Genomic DNA, 20,871 nt, shown 5'->3' on the forward strand with positions numbered 1-20,871 from the left:
TAACACAGCCATAGCTGCCACGGAGTTTGGTCTCAACTGGAATGTATGTAAAATTAGAATTATGGCCACACCAGCCAGTCCCTGTTTTCAGCTGAAAGGACTAAGTTTCCTTTTTCAGAATTTGATTTTTCAGAGTAATTTCCCTTTGCTTTCCTTGTCTAACATTTTAGTTCTTTATACTGTATTTTAAAGTTAAGCATACCATGTGAGATACAGGAATTTCGGATCAACATTAAATGTTTTGTTTGCACCAAATGGACAGAGTGATAATAGAATTTAAAGATGGAAAATATCCCCCCCATCACCACCACCAAAGTCATATCAGATATTAATCTGATACTAAAAGTGTGGACAAGAAATATAAAAGCTGCATAGTAAAAATTTTTGCTGTAGAATAAAATGGATGGAAGAGCCTATGTAGAAAAGAGGGAGGGGGCAAGAGGCAGTGTGTGAGAGTGACAGTGGCTGGGCATGTTTGGACAATTCTCTGTAATTGTATTGGCCTGGAGCATCCAACTCAGATTTGCTCACAGGTGAATGGAACAGATATTCAGACATTTCTGTGGCCTGGTCTACACTATGAGTTTAATTCGAATTTAGCAGTGTTAAATCAAATTAACCCTGCACCTGTCCACACAACGAAGCCATTTATTTCGAAATAAAGGGCTCTTAAAATCGATTTCTGTACTCCTCCCCGACGAGCGGAGTAGTGCCAAAATCGATATTGTCATTTCAAATTAGGGTTAGTGTGGCCGAAATTCGATGGTATTGGCCTCCGGGAGCTATCCCACAGTGCACCATTGTGACCGCTCTGGACAGCAATCTGAACTTGGATGCACTGGCCAGGTAGACAGGAAAAGCCCCGCGAACATTTGAATTTCATTTCCTGTTTGCCCAGCACAGGAGAGCATAGGTGAGTACAGAGAGCTCATCAGCACAGATAACCATGCGGGCCGATAATCGAAAAAGAGCACCAGCATGGACCGTATGGGAGGTACTGGATCTGATCGCTATATGGGGAGAGGATTCAGTGCTAGCAGAACTTTGTTCGAAAAGACAAAATGCCAAACCTTTTGAAAAAATCTCCAAGGGCATGATGGAGAGAGGCCACAGTAGGGACTCAGAGCAGTGCCGCATGAAAGTCAAGGAGCTCAGACAAGCCTATCAAAAAACAAAGTAGGCAAACGGTCGCTCCGGGTAAGAGCCGCAGACATGCTGCTTCTACGCTGAGCTGCATGCAATTCTAGGGGGAGCCGCCACCACTACCCCACCTCTGACCGAGGATTCCAAGGCGGGGATAATCTCATCAGCTACACCTGAGGATTCTGCGGACGGGGAAGAGGAGGAGGAGGAGGAGGACTAGCTTGCGGAGAGCACACAGCACTCCGTTCCCGCCAACAGCCAGGATCTTTTTCTCAGCCTGACTGAAGTACCCTCCCAACCCTCCCAAGCCTCTACCCAAGACCATGACCCCATGGAATGGACCTCAGGTGAGTTTACCTTTTAAAATATAAAACATGGTTTAAAAGCAAGCATTTTTTAATGATTAATTTGCCCTGAGGACTTGGGATGCATTCCCGGCCAGTATAGCTACTGGAAAAGTCTGTTAACGTGTCTGGGGATGGAGCGGAAATCCTCCAGGGACATCTCCATGAAGCTCTCCTGGAGGTACTCCAAAAGCCTTTGCAGAAGGTTTCTGGGCAGTGCAGCCTTATTCCGTCCTCCATGGTAGGACACTTGACCACGCCATGCTAGTAGCAAGTAATCTGGTATCATTGCATGACAAAGCCTGGCAGCGTATGGTCCCGGTGTTTGCTGGCATTCAAGCAACATCCGTTCTTTATCTTGCTGTGTAATCCTCAGGAGAGTGATATCGCTCATGGTAACCTGGTTGAAATACGGGAATTTAATTAAGGGGACAGAGGTGGCTGTTCCTACTGGGCTGTTTGCCTGTGGCTGAAAAGAAATCCTTCCCTGCAGTTAGCCAAGCGTGTGGGGGGGTGTGAATTGGCGCTGAGATTTTCGCCTTTGGCTAGCAGGGATCTTCCCTGATACCAGCCACGCGGTGGGGGGGAGGGGTACAGCGATCATCCCAGATAATTCATGGCGGGTGGGGGGTGGGGCAGGGGGTTAGTTTGGTTTCTGCAGGGATCTTCCCTGATACCAGCCACGTGGTGGGGGGAGGGATAAAACGATCATCCCAGAGAATTGGATGGTGGGTGGGGTTTAGTTTGTTTTCTGCTGCTGAAGGTTAACAGGAAAACCGCAGCAGTCAACGGGCTTTGCTTGGTATGTGGGAAAGGAGGGCGCAGAAGCTGAAAGACAATGGCTTACCATGGCCGCATGCAAGCCGAATTCTGTTGCCCGGACCTGCGTCTGTGATCTCTAACACCAAAGCCACAGGCACTCAATATTAAGATGGAAAATGCGACCTTGTACTGAAATCACATGTGCTATGTAATGTGAATAGTGTTGTTCACCGTGAAAGAGTATAAGCATTGTTCTGTAAAATGTATCTTTTTAAAAACTTCTCTCCTTTTTTCCATCCCTCCCGCAGCTGCAAATTTTTCAAGCCTCCCCCCTCTGTCCCGAAGGCTATCTCAGATAAGGTGGCGGAGAAAGAGGATGCAAGACGAGATGTTCTCGGAAATAATGGAATGCACCCGCAATGAAAGGGCTCATTTGAATGAGTGGAAGGACACGGTATCTAAGTACAGGAAAGATGCCAGTGAACATGAGGTCATGAGGGACGCTCGAGATGAGAGGTGGCAGGCTGCAATGCTGGGGCTGCTGCGTGATCAAACGGAGATGCTCCGGCGTCTGGTGGAGCTTCAGGAACGGCAGCAGGATAACAGAGTGCCGCTGCAGCCGCTGTATAACCTCCCTCCCCCCTCACCATGTTCCATAGCCTCCTCACCCAGACGTGTAAGAATGCAGGGGGGAGGCTCCGTGCACCCTCCCACTCCACCCCAGTGGACAGCCCAACCAAAAGGCTGTTATTATATTGAATTTTTTCAGTGGCCTTTTACTTCCCTCCTATCCTCCTCCCAAACCTCACCCAGGTTACCTTGTTGGTTCTTTCCCTATGTTTATAATCAATTAATAAAGAATACATGATTTTTAAAAGATAGTGACTTTATTTCCTTTAAAAGCAAGCTGTGATTTAAGGAGGGAGGGTGGTTTGCTTACAGGGAATGAGTCAATAAAGGGGGCGGGTTTTCAACAAACAGAACTTTCACACCGTAGCCTGGCCAGTCATGAAACTGGTTTTCAAAGCTTCTCTGATGCGCAGCGCTTCCTGGGGTGATCTTCTAATCGCCCTGGTGTCTGGCTGCGCATAATCAGCAGCCAGGCGATTTGCCTCAGCCTTCCACCACGCCATAAAGGTTCCCCCCTTACTCTCACAGAGATTGTGGAGCACACAGCAAGCAGCAATAACAATGGGGATATTAGTTTGGCTGAGGTCTGAGCGAGTCAGTAACGATCGCCAGCGACCTTTTAAACGGCCAAATGCACATTCTACCACCATTCTGCACTTGCTCAGCCTATAGTTGAACAGCTCCTGACTCCTGTCCAGGCTGCCTGTGTATGGCTTCATGAGCCATGGCATTAAGGGGTAGGCTGGGTTCCCAAGGATAACTATAGGCATTTCAACATCCCCAACGGTTATTTTCTGGTCCGGGAATTAAGTCCCTTGCTGCAGCCATTTAAACAGAGTAGTGTTCCTGAAGATGCGAGCGTCATGAACCCTTTCCAGCCAGCCCACGTTGATGTTGGTGAAACGTCCCTTGTGATCCACAAGTCCTTGCAGCACCATTGAAAAGTACCCCTTGCGGTTTATGTACTGGGTACCCTGGTGCTCCGGTGCCAAGATAGGGATATGGGTTCCATCTATCGCCCCGCCACAGTTAGGGAATCCCATTGCAGCAAAGCCATCCACTATGACCTGCACATTTCCCAGAGTCACTACCTTTCATAGCAGCAGCTCAGTGATTGCTTTGGCTACTTACATCACAGCAGCCCCCACAGTAGATTTGCCCACTCCAAATTGATTCCCGACTGACCGGTAGCTGTCTGGCGTTGCAAGCTTCCACAGAGCTATTGCCACTCACTTCTCAACTGTGAGGGCTGCTCTCATCTTGGTATTCTGGCACTTCAGGGCAGGGGAAAGCAAGTCACAAAGTTCCATGAAAGTGCCCTTACGCATGTGAAAGTTTCGCAGCCACTGGGAATCGTCCCACACCTGCAACACTATGCAGTCCCACCAGTCTGTGCTTGTTTCCCAGGCCCAGAATTGGTGTTCCACGGCTATAACCTGCCCCATTAACAGCATGATCTCCAAAGCACCGGGACCCGCAGTTTGATAGAATTCCATGTCCATGTCCTCATCACTCTCGCCGCCGCGCTGCCGTAGCCTACTCCTCACTGCCTGGTTTTGCAGGTTCTGGTTCAGCATAAACTGCACGATAACGCACGAGGTGTTTACAATGTTCATGACTGCTGTCTTGAGCTGAGCGGGCTCCATGCTTGCCGTGGTATGGCATCTGCACTGTTCACCCAGGAAAAAGGCGCGAAACGGTTGTCTGCCGTTGTTTCCTTGGAGAGAGGGGAGGATGTACCCAGAACCACACGCAACAATGTTTTTGGCCCCATCAGGCATTGGGATCTCAACCCAGAATTCCAATAGGCGGAGGAGACTGCGGGAACTATGGGATAGCTACCCACAGTGCAACGCTCCGGAAATTGACGCTAGCCCTGGTACATGGACGGAAACCACCGAATTAACGTGCTTAGTATGGCCGCATACATTCGACTTTATATAATCTGTTTCCAAAATTTGAATTATATAAATTTGGATTAATCCCGTAGTGTAGACATACCCTGTAGCACCATTCCCCTACTCCTCTCCTTTGAAGGGCTTCTACAGGTCTGGGTTAAGGGAAGGAACAGAGTGAGCTAGGGGAAGCACTAGGCAGGACACAGATTATCCTCCTAGCTCCATGTAGATGCTCTGGAAAAGATAATAGAACATAGGTCTGTATTATCTTTTGTGCTGAGAAACCTTTCCCCACCCAGCATCCTAGGACAACAGAAGTATCCAATGATACCATGCTGCCAGGGGGCTGGGGAAGAAGAGCCTCACTGGCAGCAGAGCGCAAGGCTTCTGCTTAGATCCCTTGAGAGCTGCTGCCAAATTATGAAGCATGCTCCATGTCCTATTCTTCCAGGTAAGGGCAACACCCTGCCTCCTTTCCCCTCCACTGGAATAACAAAGGATTTCCACAAGAAAATCTCACATAGATTTCCTTGTTCTAGCTCTTCTTCCATAGGGGATTAAACACTGATAACATAAAAAGTCAGCTCTAAAGCAATGTAATATATGTGCTAGTGAGACAGGAAATACATTCTGACTGCACTGTGTTTTATACAGAATATGCTTGGTGTTTCACTAGCTCTGAAGTGAAAAATATTTATCAGATTTTCTTATTAGAAGACAGATTTTAAAAAGCTTAAGTGCCCATTTCTGTTTGATTTTTCCATGTTCATCTACAGCATGAAGTACATTATTGCTCGTTCCCAGAATTAAGATTGCAGGGTGAGCACAGTGCAGTTATTGGCTGTTGATGTGAATAAACAGATGAGAGCTAATGTCCTCTCCCCCATAGAGTCATTGGTAGGCATGGGGATTGAAAAGGTGAAACAAAGCATTAATGGTCCTTCTTTTCCCCCCAGTCAAATGAATCAGTCAGAGCACGTCCTCCATGCTATCATATTTAACCTTTGGTTCTTGAAACATTGGCACATTCATTCAGAGTCATGTCAATACATAATATGCAGCTAGGCAGGACTAACACATTTCTGCTATTTTGAATGTTTTTAAACATATTTTTCATATCAGTGCTGTGCGCTTTATCTTAGATTTCCTGAGGATATTTTTCCCATCTAGATGCTAGTATCAGACTTAATGGACAGTAGAGGGCAATGGAGAGCTATAGGCTTAATACAGTAAATCACAGAGTACAGTACATTAACCCTTAGAATACTATCATGTTCAGGGCTACGTGCATATTCAGTTCTTAGGAAGAAAATATCTCAATCACTATTGTGACTAGCACACGGATATATAATAATGATAAGAGTGTTTCTTAAAAAGTTAAATTATAAAAGCTTCCATTTGTTCTATCTAGGAGTTTTTGCTTCTCTTGTCACCATGGTATCTGCAGGTCCATATCTTTGATTCCATTTTCCCCACTGGAAAACTAACTTAATACTTTTCCCCTCTATTTTTTAATGAATTAGTGCTGGAGCTAGATTAATACGTCCTGGAGACTAACATCTTCTGTTTACCCACTGACATGCAGAAGATTGTCAGCCCCAATACAAGTTTCTCCACACATCACTAACCACCTCTGTGCCACATCTGTGATCTGGAGACAATGAGAGGACAATTTAGTTTCTATGGAAAGCTTTTCAAAGTGATTTAAGGTGCCTCAGTGTTTGGGTACCCAGCTCAAGACACCTGATTTTCTCACCACTTGACATCAATGGGGCTCCACAGGGGCCCCGGGATACACCTGTGGGGAACAGCATCCAGGGTTGGAGCCAGAGAAGATAATTTTCAGAGTGGAGGTGGTGATTCCAGCATAGGGGAAAGTGTTGCATCAAATGTGCCACTTTTATAGCAACATCTGCCAGACATCTGTTAAAAAAGAGCTGAATAATCAGTGTTTTGTAACCTGACGTATCTGCAACATTGTAAAGATATGCATACTGATTCTTCATTTAAACGAAGGCATAAATCAAGACGATGAATTAACCTACTTTTATTACAAACCAGCATAATTTAAGAGTAATTTGATCATTACATAATGAGTGCTAATGATTAACACTTATATATATATAGATCCCAAGCATCTTTGCTTTATGGTACATTACTATTTATTTTGGTATTTCTCTTTAGCACTGTAGCTGTACCAGAGTCTATCAGCATGAAGGAACATGAAATGTCTTCAGTCCGTGAGGATCTGGGCAAATAACACAACAACGTTTTTGTGGTATTTGCTTGAAAAAAAAAAAAAAAAGATTGTATCCCTTATGTGTTCCCTTTCCTTATTTTTAAATATTAAAATGAATGAGTTTTTCTCACATGAATGTTCATTTAAATTGAATTTTAAGCTCACCTGTTGGGTATTCACATCAGACGTAACATATTATGGAGAGACAATAGCCTCTTCATAGTTAAAGATGCAACCACCTTCTACTATAACACCCCATGTTAGTCCGTGCCACAGGCCCAGGATTGGGAAAGTGGAAAGATGGCTCAAAGGGTAAACTCAGCACTAACTCAGCACAACTGTGAGTTCAATAGCCTGTTTCTGGCAATAACCAACATCTGATACTTGAGATAAATACTTGTGTTGTAATCTTTGTGGTGTACTCTGAATACAATATAACTAATAAAGTCCTAATCTTGTACCCTCCAGGAGCACAATTCACTGGGGCTCTGCATCAGTGCAGGGCTTTGTCTGGGCAGGATCAGGGCTTAAGGGCTTTAAGCAGAAAGGAAGGCCACAGATTGGTCTTCCACTCCCAGCAGAGCATTTCAGTGAAAATTTGGCTGTGCTGTAGATCTGAAATGAAGATTTTCACCTAGAGTGAATTAGAGTCGGCATCCTCAGATTGTTTAAAAGAAGCAAAATATAATCGCCCTTCTCCCGCTCCCACAGAAGATACTTCATTTGTTCTTCTTAGCTGGATGAATTTACTGCAGTAACCTGTTACCTGCTGTCAGATGGCAACACTCCTTTTTAATTAGTGATCTATCTTTGGAGACCACTCATTTTCTAGACTGATGGCATTAAACCCTCCGTCAATATTTGAAAGAGATAACATTGTCTGACAATGTTAAGGCTTTCCATGGCAGTTCATCTCAGGGTTGCTGTGGATTGGTCTCAAGGGCCAGAGCTTGTGTTTTTGCATTCAGATGTGCAATATCTTTTGAAATTAAAGCACAACCTTCCTACTAGCTGTGCATAATCGTTTGTTTTTTTAGAGGATTGTTATTGGCTTCCATAAAACATTAAGACCTTAACATGAGCAATATGATCAAACGAGAGTTTGAAGTACAGAGTAGCAAATAACACCAAGCAAGCAAATGTGGGCTGTGGCAGGAGTAACGGGAGGTATGTTTTGTCTGAAAGCAAGGAATCCCATCCACAAGTGGCTCTTTCCATTCTGCAGAGTTAGAACAGGCTCTCCCCAGTTTTGAATTAGGCCAATTCACATGCTGGCCTATAACTAACCTTACAAGTGGCAGGGATCTATTGATCCCATTAGTCCATTTCACATCTCTAGTGCTGCATGAAACAGTTCTTAGATGTGATTGAAAAAACAAACCAAGAAACCTTCAAACACCATAACCTGTTGTTATATTTCTTCTATTCAGCTTGAGGGAAACCATTAAGAACTCAGACTTGCAGCCATACCTGTCAACCCCAGACTCTGAAATGAGGGCAGTGACCCTCCAAATGAGGGACATTAATTGTTTTACTGAATATATCTGGCAAGGATGCAACAAGGGTCCTTGGGATTGGCAGAAGGATCCCTGAAGATGGCAGGAATGTGATGCGGTTCCTCTGAGCCTGGCAGGTGCGGGGCAGGGAGGTTGGGCTGGCAGGAAGGGTAGCTTGAGAGGTGTCCACAGGGGGCATCCAGACCAACTTTGGGAGCAGGTTTAGAGGAGCTGGAGTCTGCCCCTCTTCCTTCTGCAGCAGCAGCTCACCTTACCATAGGCATTGGTGCTCCTGGCCTTTCTGGCAGACTTCCTGAGGTGCAGTGCTGGAACACACTTCAGAACAGGTACTGCTTCATGCATGGGGCCCTACCAAATTCACAGTCCATTTTGGTGAATTTCACAGTACTAGGATTTTTAAAATTGTAAATGTCATGATTTCAGCTATTTAAATCTGAAATTACACAGTGTTGCAATTTTAGGGGTCCTGACCCCAAAAGGAGTTATTGGGGGGGGTTGCAAGGTTATTTTAGGGGGGTTGCAGTACTGCTATCCTTATTTCTGCGCTGCTGCCTGCAGAGCTGGGCCCTCAGTCAGCAGCCGCCACTCTCTGGCCGCCCAGCTCTGAAGGCAGCAGCGAAGAAGTAAGGGTGGCATGGTATGGTATTGCCACCCTTACTTCTGCGCTGCTGCTGGAGGGGCACCGCCTTCAGAACTGGGTGCCCAGCCAACAGCCGCCGCTCTCCAGCCAACAGCCACCACTCTCCAGCCACCCAGCTCTGAAGGCAGCGCAGAAGTAAGGGTGCCAATACCATAGCCCCCCATAAAATAATCTTGCGACCCCCCCACACAACTCCCTTTTGGGTCAGGACCCCTAATTTGAGAAATGCTGGTCTCCCCCATGAAATCTGTATAGTATAGGGTAAAAGCCCACAAAAGACCAGATTTCACAGTCTGTGACACATTTTTCATGGCTGTGAATTTGGTAGGGCTCTATTCATGCGGGTCAGAGCTCACTCTGCAGCCATGATGACCTGCACTGGGGCAGCCGAATCAGAAATTTGCTATGGCAATGTAGGATGGAGGGACAACTTTAGAAACTGGAGTCAGATGCAGGATGTCCTGCACAGTGCAGGCAGGGCCGGCTCCAGCATTTCTGCCGCCCCAAGCCAAAAAAAAAAAAAAAAAAAAGCCGCGATCGCAATCGCAACCGGGAGTGGCAATTGGGGGGGAAAAAAAGCCACGATCGACAGTGGCAGTTTGGCGGCAGGTCCTTCGCTCCTAGAGGGAGTGAGGGACCTGCTGCCCCCGAATTGCCGCAGGTGCCGTCCCTCTCCCTTGGCCGCCCCAAGCACCTGCTTGTTAAGCTAGTGCCTGGAGCCGGCCCTGAGTGCAGGACACTTGTGAGGTATGCTTGTAGCTGATAGAATTCTTGGACACCTAGAATCTTCATCATTTTCTCAGCCCAACAATGTCAAATGATACGCCAGATTGCCAACATCTTACACCTATATACATTTGTCATCAATATCAATGATATAATTTATTTTATGCCTCTATCGAGGATTTAGGTATGCTCTGGGCCAAATCCTCAGCTGATGTAGATTAGTTATGTTTAACAGATGTAGGTACACCAATCTGTGCCAGGAGTTTATAGACTGATTTCTGATCTAATCACACACAGTACATTTACTAATTAATCATTGGAATATTTAATTCCTATAGCTCCTTCTTACTTGGGCTTCCCTAGTGTTCATCTGGCAAAATTGATAAGCAACATTTGAAGGACACACAACCAACAGCTGGTAGTCCTGCAGATTAAATACAGGCCAGATCCTGAGCTGGTGCAAAGTGGCATAGTTCCACTGATTTCAATAGGACTATTCTGCTTTACATGAATCTGGTCTGGGGTTGGTTAATGCCTTATATAGTGCTTAAATTGCAGAATATATCTCTGCACAGCTGTGATTTAGGGATATGCTAACTCCCTGTGGGCTTCTCAGAAAACATATGAGCTTCCCCTTCACAGATACCCAGCAAACTTGCAACACTCTATGGAGTTATAAACCAGTGACTGGAATGAGGCTTTGCCCTGGGTTACCTTGCAGAATTTAAAGAACTTGCATCAGATTATAAAAGCTAAGTGAATTGCATCATTGGTGGGGTCTTCCAGTTCAACTTTAATTATAGTAGATAACACACTTGTGGCTCTTAGACTGTCTATCCTAGCCTTTTTTCTGAAAGATTTTCCAGTTTTGCTAACACTAGTGTGGCCAATGCAGGCTTACACAATATGCTAGTAAAAATGTTAGCAGGTCTTGGTGCCTTCTCTACACCAGTGTTCCCATTATTGCTACCACCCAGTCAAGGTACAAAATTTTTCAGAAAAAAGGATAGTAATGTTGTGTCCTCTTCAACCCCCTTAGAAAACAAGAAGGTCTCAACCAGCCATCACCAAATTGTATTAATCAGGCTGAAGTTTCACTATATAATGTGGAAATACATTCTCTAAAACTGTTACTAAAACTCATCTGATCCTGTTTAGGAAGCCCACAGTCAATGTAATCAAAGATGCTTTCCACTTGTGAGGCCACTATCTATAGGTCACCAACTTCTCAGATTCAAATGCACTGAAGGTGACTTCACTAAACCTGATTAATCTCTGTATCTTAACCCAAATAAGGGTACTCTTTCCTTTTGGCTAATGATTTAGAAATTATCTTAAACTTATCATTTAGGAATGATACTGGTCAATAAAATGAAAACTGTAGTGGATCTTGATTTGGCTTTACTATTACTGAGATCATAGCCTTGTTCATGAAGTTTGGTGGTTTGTTCCTATCAAAACATTCCCTGTACATTGCCAACAGTAAAGGGGATCATTTGGTTGCAATTTTTTTTAAGTACAAGGGGGAACAATGGGAAATGTATCAGATCCTAGTGCCTTGTTTCCAAAGCAAACACACCAGTTAGATCACAGATTGTTGCACTGTGAATTACTCTAATTGCTTACTGACCAAACAGTGTAGCACAATAAGCAAGTTTTACTTATGGCTTCCTAATTCTATATTTATTCAAAAGTGTATGCACCTGAGTTATAGTGACAAATATTTTGTTAATCTTTCAATCTATGAAAAAGAATTGTCCCTGTGTGTCACTAGCATGAGGAATTAGGGCCTGATCCAAAGCCTAAAGTTGATGGAAAAATTCCATGGGCTTGGGATCCAGTCTATTAATTTCATGGAGGAGCAGTCTATTGTTATTAATAATTTATGTTGCACTAATGCTCACAGGTCCCAAATTAGGATTGGTGTCTCATTGTGCTAGGACACATAGAAACACAAAGAAAGACCTAATCCTTGCCTCAGATAGTTTACAATCTAATGAGGCTTGCTAATATGAGCCAAGCTAATAGGGAGTTTATTTATGATTCATATTAATTGGAAGTTTGCTTTGTCCCCATGTCTATTATCCCATTGAGATATAAGCGGTCTGATTTAGCTCTTAACATTAACAAAGTCCGTCCAATTCTCTTGTAGTCATGCAGGTTGCTTCTTCTGTTTCCAAGGAATAATAGTGAAACAGTTCAGCTTCTAGATCTAAATCTGTCAAGGGTTTTCCTTCCCCCTCCCCTTTTTTAGTTGTTTGAGTAACCAGTTAAAAAGCCTCTTACGAAAGCCTTCAAGGCCTCAACACACACCCTGAGTCATGTCTCCTGTGCAAATGGCTCATCTGAAAGCATCAATATTGGACTTGATTGCATCAATAAACAGCTGTACCTGTGGGATAGTGGCATGCAGTTTGGGAATACATGTCAATTGACTAACACAGATTAAGAGATAGTGATCGGACAAGAGTCTGGGTTATTTTTCAGAGTCTTTTGTTTTATAAAGTTTCCTGTGAGATACCCACAGTCATGTCTAAATTGGATGGAGATTTATCCACTATGGAGAAAACAGTGTTTGTTTTGACTGAGGCGTTGTTCTCTGCACATCTCATGGCACATGGTGCCATGGTGCCTGCCGGGGCCTCTAAGTGTGCCCGCCTACTGGCTGGCGGCCGAGCATCCGCAGAAATGCCGCCAAGAAGCAGTGTTATCCAGAGGCGTCGCCGCCGAAATGCCGCCGCTTGTCGGCAGCATTTCGGCGGATGCTCGTCCACCGCCACGGTCCTGCAAGGCTCGTCATCTGGCGCCCGCCAGACGAAAAAGGTTGGGCAACAATTGAGCTGATGATGACGACAGTGCCGGGACTTCGGCAGCAGCTCAATCAGCTGCCGGTGCCTTCGGCGGCACTTCAGCGGAGTGACCTTCCTCCGCGGCAGCTATTGAGAGCTGGCAGGACTATTGAGCTATTGAGCAGACAGTGGCAGGACTTCGGCGGCAGCTCCTTCGAGACGTTGCGGGGCCCTCTTAGGGGCGCGGGGTCCAATTCCGGGGAATCGACTGAATCGCCCTAAAGCCGGCCCTGGGCCCAGGTTCAAGTCCTTGTGTCTCTCACATGCAGGTGAGTGACTTGAAGCTGGGTCACTCACCAGGCAGGTGAGTGTCCTAACCACAGGGATAGCCTAGGACACACACCCACACTTCGACCAGAAATGATATGTTATCACAAAAAGTTTTGTTTTTGACAAATTGGCATTTTCTGATCAAACATTTTGTCAAAAAATTCCCAACCAGCACTATATATGAGTTAAATACGTAAGGGTGAAATCCTGGCCCTATTGAAGTCAATGGGTCTTTTGCCATTGATGTCAATGGAGTCGGGATTTCATGGAAATAATTTGTCTATATGCAGGGGAACATAACACACTGCAACATTTGCAAGGAAGGAGAGCATGACACATGCCAGGGTACCCAGGGTTGTGAGGCACCTCTCTACCACCTGCCCTTAATGTGAGGAAGCATTGTCTGTGCCTGTTGTGGATTAGCTCTCTGACTCCACCAGCCTGTGGCACCACAAGCACTCTCTTCTAGGCGTCCGCAGCTTTCATCTTCTCTCTGCAGGTTAGCAAGAGGCACACACCAACCCAAGTCCTCTGAGCGTCCCTGCTTAGCCATCGTTCCACTGAAAACTCACACAATTCTCAGATTTGCTACTCCCAAAGGGATAGTATGCACCAATGAACCAGTTTTTACTCAGGATCACCACTCCATTTAACACAGAGAACTTAAGTATATGTACAGTGAAAACAAGAATAACTTTATCATCAAAGAATAGAGATTCAAATGATGGTAAGTCAGGATATTGGGAAAATATAAAAACATCATAATATGCTTTCTAGAGCCTAAATTTAACTCACAAGAAATTTGCCATTTGCCAATTGACATCAAGAGGTCTTTGGGTGACAGAGAGAATTTACTTGGCATAGTAAATGGATATATACATAAGAACAATGGGTTGAAAGTAAAGTTAAGGTTGAGGGGAAATTTCCTGGCACTAAGATCTATTAGCCTGCAGAAAAGTATGCTAAATAAAGTGGGAGAAGCTTCACTGTTTGACACGTTTAAACTAGATTGAAAAAGGTGGAGTCTAATTACCTGATTCAGAAATTGTATAAAGCCATTATTGTTAATGTCATTCATAGAATAGCAGGGGATGTAATCCTATGATTTACTAATTAAAGTGTCCCAAAAAAATAGGGTGTTGTCTCTTTAAAAAGTGAGCAAGTGAACATCATGAATTGCTCCTTATGTCATTAGGGAATGCATTGTAACCACTCAATTTATATTGCATCAGCTCAAAAGGCCCTAAATAAAAGTGATAAAATATGAGTCAAGACAGTTCCTGTTTTCTCTGGGAAAGATTATATGGAATTTAAGAGAAAATGATAATCTTTCTATAGGTTTTTGAATACCCATTTCTTTAATAATGAAATATATCCTTGCTATAGAATTTGATAGGATGGTAAGAAAAAAACCTATTACACTTTATAAGATTTTGGAATAATTTCTATAGAACACTATTGGTTTAATCCCTATTCGACTCAATAGAACTTTTGCAAAAGGTTAATCTTTTTATTTTATCAATTTTATAGCTAAAATCTGTGTTAAAATAGAAGAGCTTGTTAAGAGCAGTAGTTTCAGGTCAGACCCTTAATTTTAAAATCATTTTTATTTTCAACTGGTCCTGGAATTTCTGAAAAGAGTTTCAGATGATGGTACCAGAAAAGTGCATGGAGAAGCCTTGAAGTCAGAGGTGTACCTATGTTTCTAATTTTCTATGCAACACACCAGCGTTTTCACAGATATGCAGTGGTCTAGTTCTTATTACATTGTATTTATTAAATGTGTGCTCACAGGGTGTTGTAACTGCATATAATTATGAACCCTTTTTGCCACCAATAAAACAAGAATGTGTTGAAAGAGAAAGTTTAAAAAAATCAATATAGAATTTTATTTACCAAAGATGGTTCAAAAGCAATTTACAACAACAAACTGAAATTTGACTGTGGCCCTTCTGATCAGAAATGTCTGTAGCACTGTAGTAGTGTAGAGATTTCTTGTAGCAACAGAAGGGTTTTTTCCCCCCATCGCTGTAGTAAATCCACGCCCTTGAGAGGAAATAGCTAGGTTGACAGAATAATTTTTCTTTTGACCTAGCAGTGTGTATAATGTGGGTTAGGTTGACCTAACTATGTCACACAGGGTGTGAAATTTTTCACAACCCTGAGTGAGATAGCTAGGTTGACCCAAGTTTTAGGTGTAAACCAGGCCCCACAGTGGCTAAGGGCCACTACAATTAGTAGAATAGGGAAAGGCAGGGCTGGCTTCAGGGGATTGGCTGCCCCAAGCAGCCAAACAAAAAACAAAAAAAAAGCCGCGATCGCGATCTGCGGCGGCAATTCGGCGGGAGGTCCTTCGCTCCGAGCAGGAGTGAGGGACCGTCCGCCGAATTGCCGTGGAACAGCTGGACTTGCTGCCCCTCTCTGAAGTGGCTGCCCCAGCACCTGCTTGGTAAGCGGGTGCCTGGAGCCGGCCCTGGGGAAAGGTAATACTTCTAGGCACAAAGGTCAGTAACAAGTTGCATATGTAAAGGGACTAAAACTCAGTGGGGGGGGTGGAGGGGATTTGGTTGGCTAGCTCCCAGTACCAAAAGAAAGGGGAAGAGTTGATGGGAAATCAGGATGCTGAGACTGACAGTCTCCAGGAACAATGGGGAGAGGCCAATGATCCAGGTCAGTCTGATTGATAGGGCAGGCAGGCTAATCAGGGAGTCAGGGGAGCAGTTCCCGTCCTCCAAGTGAAATGGAATTGCCTGAGACAGAGTGGGGCCAAGCTAAGGAGAGAGCAGGAGCCCAAGCTGAGCTGGGGAACAAAGTCACAGCAACAAACGCCAGAGAAGCAGCCCAGGGAGCAGGTCAGTGCTGGGAGCACAGCCACAGCAGCAGCCCAGGGAGTAGACCTGTGCTGGGAGGAGAGCTGCAGCCACAGAGGCAGAGGGGCCAGAAAAGCAGGCCAGAGAGCTGGAGGCAGAGCAGCAGCAGTGTTGAGGCAGAGGGGAGCTGGAACTGGAGCCGTCTGGAGCCAGGTGTGGTAAGCAGCCGGGAAGAGTGAGGGGGACCCTGGGCAGCAGGCCCAGTGCAGGGAGACGCCCCCAGCCAAGAGGCCTTGCAGGCCAGACTTGGACGGGGATCGTAACCCCGACAGGGCGGGGGCGACGCTGGGAAAAAGGGTCCTGTCACCTAGAGCCTGAGAGCGTGTGGCCACAGCCAGAGCAAGTGTCCAACCCGCAGCATCCCTGCAGCACAGCCAGGGCCTGAGAAAGGAGGCCTAGAACTTGTGAGGAACACACTGAACTTCCCTTACATTCCAGAGACGCTGGTTGTGATGTCCCCGTGCCACAGAGCAGGGTTATGTGTTTTCCTGGGCCGCGCCTCCTCCCCCCACACCCCCCTTACCTGCTTCAGGCTTCCCGCGAATCAAATGTTCACGAATCACGCGAATCAAGCAGGGGAGGGGGCGGAGACTTTGGGGAAGGGGCGGAGTTGGGGCGTGGGGGCGTGGGCAGGGCTGGGGGCGGGGCCGGGGCACTGTGGAGTGTCCTCCTTTTGGAGGCACAAAATATGGTAACCCTATGCAACCGGAGCCCGGGAGGGGAAGGGCCCGGCTGGGGGTGCAGAGTCTGGAGATCTGGGGGCTGCCCGGCAAACCGTGAAACCAGTAGCGCTCGGGCAGCTCCACTCTTCAGCTGCACAGAGCTGAGGTGTCTGGGGGGAGATGCAGGTGGATTCCCCCGGCGGCGACGGCTGCTGCTGCTCCCCCCAGACACCTCAGCTCTGTGCAGCTAAAGAGCCGAGCTGCCCGAGCGCTACTGGCTTCACGGTTTGCCGGGCAGCCCCCAGACCTCCTGTGGTGTTTAGATGCTGCATGTGATTATTAGAACTGGGAGCACTGGCTGTTGGGAGTCTGAAAGGACAGGAAACAGGAAGGAGGGGGGAGGAGTTGAAGAGGCTGGGAGAGTTACAGAGTGTGCAGCTACAGCTTGGAAAAGAGACTTCCACTGTAAATAAAGTTCTGTTGAAGTTGTTAATACTTTGCTTGGTGAATATAACATTTTGGCGACGAGGATGGATCTTCTGCCTCTGAACCCACCTGCACCCTTTCTGCAAAGCCCAGGTGAGTCTCCAATTGCTTATACTGCCTGGATCTGTATGTTATCTGCTTGCAATCAATGCTACAGAGATTTCTGAAGTAAGAAAGCATGCTCTGCTAATCCACTGCCTTGGAGCAGAAGGGCAGCGTATATTTTACACTTTTCCCTTGCAGATGATAAATATGAGACTGCACTCACTGCATTAAAGAACTTTTTTGTGCCCAAAGTGAATGTAGTAGCTAATGGCTACAGATTTCGCCAGCGTGAGCAGAAACCAGGGGAGACTATAATGCAGTATATGGCTTCCCTGAGGAGTCTGATTGTAACTTGTGACTTTGGGAATATGGCAGATGAGATGATTAGAGACCAGCTCATTGAGAAAAAAACAATGCTTCATGTAAGAGAACGCTTACTTCTAGAACCACAACTTACACTAGAAAAAGCAGTAACCATTGCTACTCAGATTGAGTCAGCTACAGCTGAAGCCAAAATAATGAGCCAGGGTACAGGAGGCCCAGTCCAGGCTGTGACTCCTTTGCAGAAAAGTTCACTGTCACTGCAGACAAACAATTGCAAAAGGAAAACTAATGAAAAGCCAATGAATCAGCAAATGCAAAGTACAGTAAAAGCATGCTTTCGCTGTGGATCCCCACAACATCTTGCAAGCTACACAGGATGTCCAGCAAAAGTAGCTCAGTGCAATCATTGCAAAAAGATTGGGCATTTTGCTAAAGTATGTCGCAGTAGCCAGTTCAATCAACAGGTGCATGCAGTTACAATACCAGATGTTACTGTGCTGAGTAACAAAATCACTACTGCACATATTCCAGAACAGATAAAGTGCACTGTAAATGTTTCTGCCATACCCTCAGGCAAATCACACTCTATTCAGCTAATGTTGGACACTGGCTCAGCAGTATCTATACTACCTGATTCCATCTATTTGCGTTACTTTAAAGATGTGCCTCTTACTGAACCCAAACTTCACTTGGTATGCTATTTGAAAAACCATATTCCAGTACATGGCTGCCTGCCAGCAATAGTTACTTTTGGTGATCGCTGTGTAACTGCGGAGTTCTACATTGTCCACAAAAGCACTGCTATCCTTGGCAGAGATTTATTAGCTGCTTTAAATCTCAGGGTAGTTAATGGACGAATTGATCTTCCTCAGCAAAGCACTCTTGTGGTACACACACCAGTTTCAGCTGGGACCCAACTCCAGGTTGAGGAGAAACTCGGCTGTGCTTATGGGTTTCTGCATAAAGTTAAAATGTGGAATAATGTGTTACCTGTACGACAGAAATTACAGCGCTTACCATTTTCAGTCAGGGAAGCTGTTTCAGAGGAACTTAGAAAACTTGTTCAAAAGGACATTATTGAAGAGATTAACTCCTCGGAATGGGTTTCACCTGTAGTAGTGACGCAGAAGAAGGGTGGAGACATTTGCCTTTGTGTGGACTTAAGGGAGCCAAATAAAGCTATTGTGATTGACAGCCATCCTCTTCCTCACAGAGGAAGTATTTGCAGAACTCCGTGGAGCAAAGCTGTTTTCTACTCTTGATTTGCAGAGCGCATACCACCAGGTTATGTTGCATGAAGATAGCAGAGACCTCACAGCATTTATTACACATGAAGGACTATTTTGTTTTAAACGTGTTCCATACGGTCTCGTATCAGCCCCAAGTGCCTTTCAAAAAATGATATAATTGATTCTGAAGAATCAACATGGAGTTCAGTGCTATTTGGATGAGATTATTGTGTTTGGAAATACTACTGAGGAGTATGACAATAACCTGCAGTCTGTACTAAACTGCATCAGCAAAGCAGGCCTCAAGCTCAATAGGTCCAAATGCAAATTTAGACAAACTGAGCTCTCCTTTCTGGGGCATACAGTTTCACAGGCTGGACTAAAACCTGATCCAAATCATATCCTGGCAATTTCAAATGCTCCTCCTCCAACAGATTTGCAAACCTTACGTTCCTTCTTGGGTCTTACCTCCTGGTATGCAAAATTTATTCCCAATTATGCTTCTGTCATTGAACCGTTACGAGAATTACTATGGAGAAGTTCAACCTTAGTGTGGACAACGGATGCACAAGTTAGTTTCGAAAGGGTGAAAGACTTGATTGTACATAGTCCAGTACTTGCATTATTCAGTCCCGCATTGCCCATAATTGTAACTACTGATGCTTCTGATTATGGACTTGGGGCTGTCCTCACACAACTTCATGAGGACAACACAGAGAGGACTGTTGCATTTGCTTCAAGGACACTAAGTAATGCTGAGAGAAAATATTCTACAGTTGAAAAAGAAGCACTTGCTTGTGTCTGGGCTACTGAAAAATGGAGAACTTACCTGTGGGGCCGCATATTCAAGTTGCGCACAGACCACAGCCCTTTGACAACATTGCTCACCACGAAAGGACTGGGATATTGTATTGCTAGATGGTCTGCAAGACTACTCTCTTTCATTATGAACTGGAATATAAGCCTGGAAACAAAAATGTGGTAGCTGATTGCCTGTCTCGCCTGCCTTTGCCTTCACCAGATGGTCCACCAGAGGATGAGGATGTAGTAGTTGCGCTTATTACAAGCACTCTTACTGCAGTTACAAGAGAACAATTTCAAGCTGCTTGTTCAGCGTGTCCAATTCAACAAAAATTACGGGAATTTCTGACAAAGAGATGCCTAGTAACCCTAAAAACCTTGACCCAGTTTTGCTGCCTTATTTTAGAGTTCGGGATTAACTTTCTTTGCTCGATGGCTGTGTGCTATGAGGTACACACCGGCTACTTGTGCCAGAAGAATTACAGTCAAAACTCATACACCTGGCACACGATACTCATCAAGGAATTGTCAGAACCAAATAATGACTACGGGATCTGTATTGGTGGCCAGGGATGGACTCTCAAACTGAAGCACTCATAAAATCCTGTGTCACTTGCCAAATGCATGATAAGACAGCAGTGACATGTACCCCTCCATTACAACCTGTTCCTCTTCCTGAATCTGCATGGGAAAAAGTGGCGATTGACATTGTAGGACCCTTTGATACTGCTCCACTTGACTGTCATTAAGTCTATTAAAGTGATGGCAATTTCAGCAAATGGCGTAAGGTGGCGTTTACATCACAAATTTCTTCTGCTACAGTACTTAAGTTCCTCTCTTCAGTTTTTAGCCGGGAAGGTAACCCCAAAGAACTGGTTTCAGATAATGGTAGTCAATTTACTTCCCTGGAGTTTGAAACTTTTCTAGCAGAGAGGAACATTTTACACAAGAGGTCATCCCTATATTACCCTCAAGCCAATGGGGAAATCGAACGGTTTAACAGAAGTTTGAAAGAGGGTTTGCAAACAGCTAAACTGGAAGGGCGATTGTGGATACCCTTCACTACTGATTTCTTGCAAGCATACCAGGCTACACGACATGCCACAATGCAAAGATCACCCGCAGAGTTACTTCATGGGAAACAGATAACTACTAAACTGAACATTGCTGGATTGTTAAAGGCACGACCTGATGCCCCACACAAGGATGATGTGAGAAAGACAGTTGAACAGAACCAAGCAAAGTCTAAGGCTTTCACAGACAAACGGCGGGGTGCTAAGGAACCAAAGTTTGAGTGTGATTCCTTTGTTAGAATACGAAAACCTGGACTCTTACGCAAAGAGGGCCATAAATTCACAGCTCCTCTTAAAATCAGAGAAGAAGGGACCTTACACCTATCGACTTTCTGATGGGAGATATGGAATGCTTCTTATCCT

Source organism: Malaclemys terrapin, chromosome 7 (assembly GCF_027887155.1).
Source record: "Malaclemys terrapin pileata isolate rMalTer1 chromosome 7, rMalTer1.hap1, whole genome shotgun sequence".
Lineage (NCBI taxonomy): Eukaryota > Metazoa > Chordata > Testudines > Emydidae > Malaclemys > Malaclemys terrapin.